This window comes from Rhinolophus sinicus, linkage group LG01, assembly GCF_036562045.2.
Source record: "Rhinolophus sinicus isolate RSC01 linkage group LG01, ASM3656204v1, whole genome shotgun sequence".
In the NCBI taxonomy this organism is placed as follows: domain Eukaryota; kingdom Metazoa; phylum Chordata; class Mammalia; order Chiroptera; family Rhinolophidae; genus Rhinolophus; species Rhinolophus sinicus.
In genome coordinates, this window is record NC_133751.1 from 127245998 (window position 1) to 127258287 (window position 12290).

General features: G+C 34.3%; 1 protein-coding gene across 8 annotated transcripts in view; it reads left to right on the forward strand.

Moving 5' to 3' along the window:
- R3HDM1 (R3H domain containing 1) overlaps positions 1–12290 on the forward strand; it is a 111533-nt gene that overhangs the window by 72928 nt on the left and 26315 nt on the right. The window lies entirely within an intron of this gene.

A 12290-nucleotide genomic window follows, 5' to 3' on the forward strand; every position in this document is an offset into this window, starting at 1 on the left:
CAGCTTGAAAAAGCAGAAGCTTCTCTGATAAACCTAATGTGTCAAAAATAGTAATCTTACTTTGAATTGGGTGTCTTTAGTTTGTTATTCAGAATATACGTATTACAGTCCTTCATTAATTCTCATGACATCCCTGTAAGGTTGCTGCCAGAAGGGCCGTGCTGCTCTTTTTAAGAAGGGATCCTTAGTTATAATGGCTGATAAGAGGTTGTCACCCGGTTATGGTTGCAGATGGTATTTAGGGTTGAAGAGGAGATTGACATACTTGCTTCATTGAATCTGCTAGGAAATGGAGCCCTGGCTCTCATTTTATTTATTGTCAGAAACACATACGCATACACCAGAGGAATTCACGTGGCTCTGTGGCTGCCACAGATCGAGGAAGCCTAGGCTTTTTAAATAGCCTGTTGGTTGTGAGTCTCACCGTAGCTTTGGAGTTTTGTGTTGGCTCCAGCTCTTTTGAAATACAGCTGCTACACCATGAAAATTTCAGAAATGTATACTGGGTTAAATTTCCCATTCGTTGTGAGAGTTTAAGTTCTATACTTTTTAGTCTGAGCCTCTTTTTCGAATTTATGTTAAGTTTGGGGGTCTATAATATCAATTCAGGTTCTGAGTTGTCAATCAGAGGCAGAATTCTGTGCTAAAACAGGTAAAGTGGATATTGTGAAAAGTGCTGAATTATCTACTTTTTAAGCCGAAGTGTAACCTTTCGTTTATTTGAGAGAAAATTACCAAAGTAATCATTCCTTTGTAGGGCAGAGGCTAAGAGAAATAGGTATGACTTAATACAGTGACTCATTTAAGACCAACAGACACCTGTTTTTATAAGTTATTTCTATAGGCCTGCATGCTGGGTAGGAGGGCTTTGAGGAAAGAAGATCAAACCTGTAAGATCGTGTGTAACAGGATCTTAGACTTTAAAACTTAACCGTGTTTGTTATTTTTATCAATCCCTCGAAACAAGAAAGATCTTGTCTACCCGACTTCTGAGGGAGCTAGCCCTGAGAGTGTGTATGAAGGAGAGAGAGCACAATTCTGGATCCCCCTCTGCTTTCAGCCTTATTTTAAGCATGATGGCAGAATCCAAAAGCTGTCAAGGAGGTGGTGATGGCTATACTTAGGAATAATTCATACAAACTTTTAGTCCCTGGGCCTGCTTTTGCAAGGAAAATAAAAATTTAGAGACCTAGCCGTGGCCTAAGGAATAGCTTGAAACACAGCAATTAAAAGTGAGATTCCCCAACAGCTTCCAACTGGAATCTTAAGGAAGTCTTTAAAATTACTCTCAGTTTAGAACTGTGACCTTGATGAGGCAGATAATTTTGAGACAAGCTAGCTGTAAATTGACAGCAGTGATGGTTGCCATATAACAAACTAGCATTGATTTCTTCCTCCTGTAGATTACCAATGTGAGAAATAGAATGTGTTGCATAAAAAGCAGGAATGTGTATCCTGTCACCTTTTAGACTAGTTATTTGGTAGGAATTCAAGTCACATACAGAGTTAATTAACGACCCTTTTGGGTGAAAAACATTTATTAACTAATGACCTTTTTCAAACTATAACAGCATTCTTTACAGAAAATTTTATTCTGAGCAGTATTTAATATAAACAAATTGCCATAATATTTCAGATTTCCAACTTAAAGATCAACTGTTGGCATTTATTATTAATCAGATCATTGAATTACCATCTGAGGGCTAATATATACAGACTATTCCTTCATAAATCTAGATTTGCAAGCTTGTATACATTATATTTTATCTTACATCTTCCAGAATATTTACATGCAGAGCAGAGGTTTGTCTGAATACTCACATACCTACAACAGGCCTGGCCCAGAGTAGAAGCTTGGTAAATCTGTACTGAATAAACACAGTTGTATTTTGGTTTTTTTTAAGATTTTTATTAAAATATAGCTAACATACAATATTATATTAGTTTCAGATGTACACCATAGTTATTCAACATTTATATACCTAAAGACGTTATCACCATGATAAATCCAGCAACCATCTGATACTGTACCATGCTATCACAATATTATTGACTATGTTCCCTATGCTGTACATTACATCCCCATGACTTATTTGTTTTATACCTGAAAACTTGAACCTCTTATTCCCCTTCACTTTTTCCCCACTTTTTTACTTTTTAATTGCAGTTGACATTCAGTGTTATTGTATATTAATTTCAGATGTACAGCAGAGGAGTTAGACATTTATATAATCTTAAGTGATCCCCCTGACAAGTCTATTACCCACCTAGCACTATACATAGTTATTACCATGTTATTGACTGTATTCCCTATGCTTTACTATACATCCCTGTGACTACTTTGTAACTACCAATTTGTACTTCTTAATGCATTCACCTTTTTTACCCTGTCTCCAACCCCCCTTCCATCTATCACCTCGATAAATCTAGTTACCCATCTGACACCATACATAGTCGTTACAATATTATTGACTATATTCCTTATTCTATACCCTACATCCCCATGACTACTTGTAACAACCAATTTGTACTTCTTAATCCATTCCCCTATTTCATTCAACCCCCAAGCCCCCACCATCTGGTGAACATCAAAATGTTCTCTGTATCTATGAGTTTGTTTCTGTTTTGTTTGTTTTGTTCTTTAAATTCCACATATAAGCACAATTACATTGTATCTGTCTTTGTCTGACATCATTCAGCACAGTACCCTCCAGGTCCATCTATGCCACCAAAGATGGCAAAAACCCATTGTCCTACGTGGCCAAGCAATATTCCATTGTATACATGTACCCCCTCCTCTTTATCCATTGGTCCGTCAATGGACACCTAGGCTGCCTCCACATCTTGGCTACTGTAAACAATGCTGCAATGAATATAGAGATGCGCATGTCCCTTTGAAGTAGCATTTTGGGTTTCTTTGGATAAATACACAGAAGTGGGATTATTGGGTCCTTTGTCTCTCGTTATAGCCTTTGTTTTAAAAGTATATATTTTTGTCTGGTATACGTATTGGTACCTCAGCTTTTTTTGGTTTTTTTCATTTCCATTTTCATGAAATATCATTTTCCCATCCCTTTACTTTCAGTCTGTGTGCGTCTTTCAATCTGAAGTGAGTCTCTTGTAGGCAGTATGTGTAAGGATCTTGTTTTCTTATTCATTCAGCCACCCTATCTTCTGATTGAAACATTTAATCTATTTACATTGTAAGTAATTGTTGATAGATATGTAGTTATTGCCATTTTATTCATATTTTTGGGTTTTTTGTTTGTTTTGTTTTTTTGTCTTAAAGAAGTTCCTCTAAGATTCCTTGGAATTCTGTTTTGGTGGTGATGAACACCTTTAGCTTTTTCTTCTCTGGGAAACTCTTTATCTGTCCTTTGGTTCTAAATGATAGCCTTGTTGGGTAGAGTAATCTTGGTTGTAGGTCCTTGCTTTTCATTGCTTTGAGTATTTCCTGCCAATTTTTCCTGGCCTGGAAAGTTTCTGTTGAGAAGTCAGCTGATAGTATTGTGGGAGCTCCGTTGTAGGTAACTTAACTGCTTGTCTCTTGCTGCCTCTAAGATTCTTTCTTTGTTTTTAACCTTAGCATTTAATTATGATGTATCTTGGTGTAGGCCTCTTTGGATCCTTCTTGTTTGGGACCCTCTGTGCTTCCTGGGCTTGTATGCCTATTTCCTTAGCCAGGTTAGGAAAGTTTTCTGTGATTGTTTCTTCAAATAGGTTTTCAATTGCTTGCTGTCTCTCTTCTGGTACGTCTCTGATGCTAATGTCGGTACGCTTGATGTTGTCCCAGAGGCCCCTTAAACTGTCCTCAGTTTTTTTGGATTCTTTTTTCTTTTTGTTGTTCTGATTAGGTGTTACCTGCAACTTTATCTTCTAAGTCGCTAATTCAGTCCTCAGTTTAATCTAATCTGTTGTTGGTTTCCTCTAATGTTTCCTTCATTTCAGTTATTGTAATCTTTGTTTCTGACTGATTCTTTTTTATGTTTTCTATCTCATTTTTGTTTTTTACCTACATCTTTGTTGAGGTTCTCACTGAGATCATTGAGCATCCTTATAACCAGTGTTTGGAACTCTATGTCTGGTAGATTGCTTGTCTCCATTTTATTTAGTTCTTTTTCTGGAACTTTGTTCTGTTCTTTTATTTCAGACATGTTTCTTTGTCTCCCCATTTTGGCTGCCTCCCTATGTGTGGTTCTATGTATTAGGTAGGGCTGCTATCTCTCCCGGTCTTAGTAGGGTGGCCATGTGTAGTAGGTGTCCTGTGGGATTCAGTGACAGTCTTTCTGATGACCTCAGCCAGATACTCCCAGGTGTGTCCCTTGTGTGGGTTGTGTATGCCCTCCTGTTCTAGTTGAGCTTTGGTTGCTGTTTACATGTCAGTGGGAGGGATTGACCTTCAGGCTGATGGGTTGTGAGGACTGGCCGTTCTGAACACACTTCTTTAATGACATAGGGCAGCTTGCACATATGTGTTTGTACATATATGTAATTAGTTCTCATTTATGTGCTATATTATTGGACTTAATATTATTATTTAGTTTCTGTAACCTCTATGTCCTTTTTAAACTTTTCATTAGACTTTTATATTACAAAATAAATTACGCCTGTTGACGTATGTGAAACAATTAGTACAATGAAGTGTAAAAGGAAAGCTAATCATCATGTCCCATTCTGCCCCCACCTTTATGTCACCAGTGCTTACAAGCTGGTGTGCATTCTGTTGTATTAGCCTCCTGCTTGTACAAACATATACACATATACATGCACGTATATTAGAACTGGTTGATAGGTTCTAGTAAAATTTTTCCCTATTAATATATTGTGAATATCAGATGGGTAAATATTAGTCTAAAACATTCTGTTGTGGGCTTATTTTTTTGTTTTGTTGTCTTTTTTTTTTTGTTTTAATTTTTTCACAAACATAATTTTACATAAATGGGATTGTGTCATAGTCAGTTTTTGTTGTTATTCTAAGCTCCTTCTCTCTCCCCATCCCTTCCACTTGGATCATTTCCCACAAATTGGGTAACCCATGTTTCTATCCTGGTTTGTATCTTCTCTCACTTTTCTTTTTGCGCCTAATCACATACTAACATAAATATGGGTGTGGAAACATGAGCGAGATTGATTGGCATAGACATATGAAATGGAGTTTATAAATAATTTTACATGTAAATCAGTGTACAACTTGGTTTTGTTTTTTATGTGGTTATATATATTTCTGTATATGGTTATGGTACTTGTATATGGTGAGAGAATTTAGTCCATTCAAACTTAGTATTACAACTGATAATAGATTTTTTTTTCTGTCACCTTACATTTGTTTGTTTATTTTAACCGCACTCTACTTACAACTACATGCTTGATTGGTCACTTTGCCATTTATTCAGAAGTCCAAATGTATGCCATATTCCTTGAGGCTCTTCATCATGGAATCTCACTGATCTTATATCAGATCACGAGATGGTCTAAATTAGCTACTTTTTTAGATAACTGAATATTGTGCCATTCGGCGTTAGTTGTCAGATGGCATGATGTAGTTAGAAAGAACATGGGTTGGAATCAAACCCTGATTTCAAGCCTTTGTGACTTTAGGCAAATTAGTCTTTGCACCTTGGTTTTCTCATTTACAAAATAAGAATAATACCTCACAGAATTGGTATGAAGGATAACATGTCTAGGACTTCGTATATGGAAAGTACGTATTCCAAAATACATACTTGCCTATGTTCTTAAGTAGAGTACACTGAAAATAGGGAAACAATTTATTGGTGATTCAGAGCCACAGTCTTGAGCATCAGTGATTATATTATGCCTCCACAGTATTTTGAAGCATGTTGGGGATATTTTTATTTACAGATTCTCCTTGACTTAGAATGGGGTTATATCCTATCCTGATAAACCCATCCTAAATTGAAGATATTGTAAGTCAAAATGCATTTAATACACCTAACCTACCAAATATCATAGCTTAGCCCAGCCTACCTTAAACATGCTCAGAACACTTACATTAGCCTACTGTTGGGCAGAATCATCTAACACAATGAATACACTATAGAGTATCATTTGTTTATCCTCGTAAGCGCGTGCCTGACTGGGATCTATGGTCAGCTGCCGCTGCCCAGCATCACAAGAGTGTATCATACAGCATATTGTTAGCCCTGGAAAAGATCAAAGTTGGAAATGCAAAGTAAGGTTTCTACTGAGTGCTTATCTCTTTCGCACCATCACAGGGTCAAAAAACAGTAAGTCGAACTATCGTAGTTTGAGGATCGGCTGTACTTTCTAAACTTATAATCTCTTTCCTTGCTCTCAGTTATTGTCATTGTAGCTGCTTTAAATCTGCAATGGAGTTACCAGAATTGAGTTGTTAAAAAAAAGACTGAGTCAGAGCCTAGAGAACTCTACCAAGAAAAAAGGTTGTGATATAGTAGAGGAATTTGTGACATATTTTAACAGTTCACGTACCTTTAGTACTTACCTGGTTCTGAGCTGTGTTCCAGATTATTGTAATGGCTAGACACTTCACTGGAAAGCAACTAAGAAAGCTGGAAGAAACTATAGAATGTCATTAGTTTGTCCTTAAAGCAGCAAATAGTTTTTATTTTAGGTGTTATTCCCAAATAGACTAAATATAGTAAGATGTGAATTTCTTCACTGTGCCTTTTTTTTTCTGATATACTTATGTGTTCTATGTAACCAGAATCTGTATCTTTGTTCTTTTCTGGTATGCCAAATCAGTACTTCTTCAATGATACTCCCTTTTTGGATTTAAGAAAATACATTTTATTTACCTCACTGAATTTGAAATCTACATTTTTACAAAAACATTAAGGTGAGAGATGAAATCTATATTACATTATCTCTTCAGAGCTTCTTACATAAGAAAAAATATGTACAGTTGATGTTGTTAACAGCTAGCCTAGAGAAATAAAATATAGTTAGAAAGTTACGTTCAGTGCTGAAACATTGCCTCTTAGAACATTCATTTTATGTTCATTGGATGTAACAGCTTTTTACTATTTTGTAGGCATGTATTTATCAGCAAAATTAATTAGTAAGTGAAGTTTTACTAACAAAAATGTTGTTAAATGGGAAAGGAAGAGAATGTTATAGCTATTTCATTTTTTGTGAACTCAATAAAAATGAGCGGTACTAGTAATATTTTAGTCTAAAATAATAATATTTAACAGGTACCTTTAAAGAATGGGGTGGAGGGAAGTGATATTTCATGCAAAAAGGTCTCATTTTATGCTCAAGTAAACTGATCATATTTGAGGCTCTTCCTCAGTCTCTCTCAACGAGTTTCTGTTGAATAAAATCCAAAATATTTCTCCTACATCTGTATTTTGTCTATTAAAACAGTCTTTCTCTGTTTAACTCATTTGGGTCTTTCTGATTATACATATGATATAGTCATTGTAGAAAATTTGACAATATGAAAAGTTTCAAAATGTGAAAAAAATGCAAATCAACAACATTCTTACCACCCAGAGGTAATCACTGTTAACTTTTAGAGAGAGCATCCTTTTCTTAACTGAAAAAAACAAGTGTTTGTATCCTGAAGGGGAAAACAGTAGAAAGAGATTTGCTGGTACAGGAGAGAAGGGAGAGTTGTAAGGTCCCCAAGGAGAGTGAGAGCCAACACTCAAATGGAAGTGGGTTAGCCGTAGATAAAGAGTGCAGAGGATTTGTGATGGTAAGTAGAGGAAGAGCAAAGTACACGGGCACAGATACTGGTAGGTGAATAGGTGTGGTGAGGAATTTATGAAAATTCTTTTCTGATTGCTTTGCTTTTCTCACTGATTTAGGATTCAAGATGGGAAGTGCATTATTAAAGAGTAGATTAATGTTTTAAAGTTTTGTTTTGTTTTTAATTCTAAGATCCAGTACAATTACATTTCAAAAGGAAAGCATCCAGGTGTAGGGAAATGTGGCAAATATGTCTGATAAAAGCTTATATAAAACATTTTTGTCGCTTCTGTACGTTCTAGACTAATTACAGTGAGATTCTACAAATAAACAATTCACAGAGATAAATAGTTTACTCGGTGAAAACTAGTAATGAATGGTGACATGAGAAAACATTCACTCTCACTAGCATTCTAAAAAATGAGAATTAAGGCAACTTTAACAACAAACAAAGGAGGGTAAGACACTTAGTTAATAGTACTGTGCATAGAGACAAACATCGGTGGTTGCTCAGACATATGAAGCCCATTTTCTGTAAATCAGTCTGATGCTATTTAACAAAATACAAAACTGCTATGCTTTTTTTCTCTAAGTCTACCTCTAAAAGTTTACCGCAAATATAATCCACCCCCAAATCAAAATTGCTGCAAAGCAAGTTATAACTGTTATTAATAACTATTAATAACTGCTGTTATTAACAGGAAAATTCAACAAAAATGATCCAAACAAAACATGGAGTTTTTGTTTCTTCATTTGTTTGTTCTGTTAATTTGTTGCTTTCAGTTTTATATCCTACATATCAGTGAAGTCATACAGTTTTTTACTTTTTCTGTCTGACTTACTTTGCTTAGCATAATAATCTCAAGAACCATCATTGTTGTTGCAAATGACACTATTTCATCTTTTATGTGAGTAGTACTCCATTGTGTATATATACCACATCGTCTTTATTTATAGATGATGTATTATGGAATTATACACTTGAAACCTATGTAATTTTAATAATCGTCACCTCAATAAATTTTAATTATAAAAAGAAATATGGAGTAACCTTTGAATAATTTAAGCTTCCAATTTCCTTTTTTTATTTTTCTGCTAGACTGATTAAGTTTGGTTTAAATTATAGTAAAATTTGCTCATTTGTCACAGATGGTGAATCATTGGGACCAATGAGTTTCAAAGTGTTTTCAAAGAGTTAAATGCTTCACTCTCTCTAAAACAGAAGAATTAAATGTGTGATATTCAGACTACTACAGTTCCTGAATGGATAATATTGATTACTTAAATAAAGCATCTTTAGAGAATACAGCACTTTACCAAGTAATGTTATTAAGTTCAAGAAGCTTGTTTAACTGTCATTGGCAATAGGACATCAGATGTTTTAAAAAAAGCAGAAAACCAAATGACTTCCTAGCATACCTTGCCAATTATTCATAAATGTTCAACATATCAACTTTAGTAGTCACTAAAAGGTGTAGCAGATGTGGGGTTGCTTTTCAAATGAATTATTGCTTGAGAAGAATACACAGTCATACTCTCCCATCAAAAATAATAATTAAAATAGCAATCATGATATTTTCAAAATCATAAAGAAAAGAGAGGCTTGATGACAATAACATTTTTATGTAGTTTCCCATACTATTGCTTTTCCTAAATCATCATCTTTTTGTGGGCAACTTCATATAATAAGACTTCTTTGTGAATACTTTTTCTGTACACACCATTTTTTCCCCTTTGCCATTTCCTTATTTATCTTGTTTGTAAACAGCGTTATTGAGGTAAAATTCACATACCATACAATTTACCCAGTTAAATTATACAATTTAATAGTTTTTGGTATATCACCACAATCAATTTTAGAACATTTTTGTCACCTCAAAAGAAACCTGAGATGAAAGCAAACCAAGTTCCCATCAACAGATAAATGGATAAAGGAAATGTAATGTACACATGTAATCGACTGTTATTTAGCTTTAAAAAGGAACAAAATTTTGACACATGCTACATTGTGGATGAATATTGAAGACATTATGCTTTGTGAAATAAGTCAGTCACAAAAGTACAAATAGTGTATGATTCTACTTATGTGAGGTACCTAGAGTAGTCAAATTCATAGAAACAGAAGGTAGGATAGTGATTGCCAGGGACTGAGGAATGGAAGAATGAAGAAATGCTATTTAATGGGTACAACTTCAGTTTTGCAAGATGCAAAGAGTTCTGGAGGTGGATGGTGGTGATAATTGTACAACAATGTGAATGCACTTAATGGCACTGAACTGTACACGTAGAAATGGTTAAGATGGTAAATTACATGTTATATACATCTTACCAAAATTAAATTTTTTTAGTATGAATATGTAGATGAAGGAAAAAGGGAAAGAAACTCTACTCTTTAGCTATCACCCTGACCCTTCCACCCCCAGCACCAGCATCTCCCTGCCATTAGTCTGACTTTCTGTCTGTATAGATTTCCCTGTTATAGACATTTCATATGAATGAAATAACATGTGGTCTTAAGATTGGTTGGTTTTTAAGTTTCATCCATGTGATAGCATATATCAGCAGTTCATTTCTTTTTAAGGTAGCTAAATAATATTCCATTGTATGAATACAACATTGTGTTTATCCATCTGTAAGGTAATGAACATTTGAACTGTTTCCATCTTTTGACTGTTAATGAATAGTACTGCTATAAACATTAGTTTTTATGTGGACCTACATTTTCATTTCTCTTAGGTATATATCTAGGAGTGGAATCTCTGGGTCATATGGTAATTATTTTAATCATTTGAGGAACTGCCGAACTGTTTTCCAAAGTAGTTATACCATTTACATTTCCATAAGCAATGCGTTAAGTGACCCAATTTCTCCACATCCTTGCCAACACTTTTAAATTATCTGACTTTTTTATTATAGCCATTCCAGTAGGTCTGAAATGATCATCTCAATGTGATTTTGATTTTGATTTCCTTATGAATAATGCTATTGAATATCTTTTTGTGTGCTTATTAGCCATTTCTATATCTTCCTTGGAGAAATATCTATTCCAATCCTTTGCCCAAGTTAATTGGCTATATGTATTTTTATTATTGAATTTTAAGAATTCTTCATATGTTCTGATACAAGTCCCTTAGCAGATGTATGACTTGCAAATATCTTCTCCCATTTTGTGGGTTGTCTTTTTACTTCCTTGATGCAGTCCTTTACGTGCAAAAGGTTTTAACTTTGATGAAGTCTAGTTTATCTCTTTTTCTTTTGTTTCTTGTGCTTTTGGTGTCATTTCAAAGAATTCATTACCCCAAATCCACAATTACAAAGATCTTGTAATTTTTATCTTCGTCTTTGTGTCTATATTTTCTTACAAAAATTTTATGGTTTTAGCTGACATTTAGATTTTTTATACATTTTTAGTTAATTTTTTTTTATGGTATGAGACAAGCATTCAACTTCATTCTCTTGCACATGGCTATCTGTTTGTCCCAGTACCATTTGTTGAAAAGACTATTCTTTCCCATTGAATGTCACGCTTATTAAAAATGAGATGATCATAGATGTCTGGGTTTATTCCTGGACTTCTTTTCTATTACGTTACATGTCTGTCCTGTGCCAGTGCCACACTGTACCTACGAAGTTTTGAAATTGGGATGTGCGAGTTCTCCCAACATTGTTCTTTATCAACATTGTGTAGGCTCTTCTGGGTCCCTTGCAATTACACATGAATTTTAGTCGGCTTGTCCATTTCTACAGTGAAGTCATCTGGGATTCTGATGGGGATTGCTTTGAATCTGTAGATTAATTTGAAATATTGGCATCTTAACTGTTAGGTCTTCCATTCCAAGAACATGGGGTTTTTTCCAGTTATTTATTTAGATCATTAGTTTCTTTCAACAATATTTCTGTAGTTTTCAAAGTAATAATTTCACACTTTTTATTAAATTTATTCCTAAGTATTTTCTTTTTGATGATACATACTATAAAAGGAATTGTTTTAACTTCATTTTGACTCTGTATTGCAAGTGTATAGAAATGCAATTTATTTTTATATATTGACTTTGTCTACCATAACCTTGTTGAACTCATTTACCAGTTATAATACCTTTTTAGTGAATTTCTTGGGTTTTTCCATATGCATAATCATGTCATCTGTGAAGAGATGGTTTTACTTCATTTTCAATCTGGATACATTTATTTCTTTTCTTTTTTTTTTTTTTTTTTTTTGGCCTAATTGCTCTGGCTAGAACCTCAGTACATTGTTCAATAAAAGTAGTGAGAGGGGACATTCTTGCTTCGTTCATGATTTTTAGGGAGAGAGCGTCTAGTCTTTCACCTTAAGTATGATGTTAGCTGTGGATTTTTCATAGATACTTTGTTATCAGATTGAAGAAATTTCTGTCTATTCCTAGTTCATTATTTTTGTCATGGAAGAGTGTTAAATTTTAAGTATATTTTCTGCACCTATTGAGATGGTCACATGATTTTTGTTTTTTGTTCTGTTGATATGATGTATTACAGTAATTGATTTTCAGATATTAAATGACCCTGGTATTCTTGGGATAAATCCTACTTGGTTTTGGTGTATAATTCTTTTTATATAT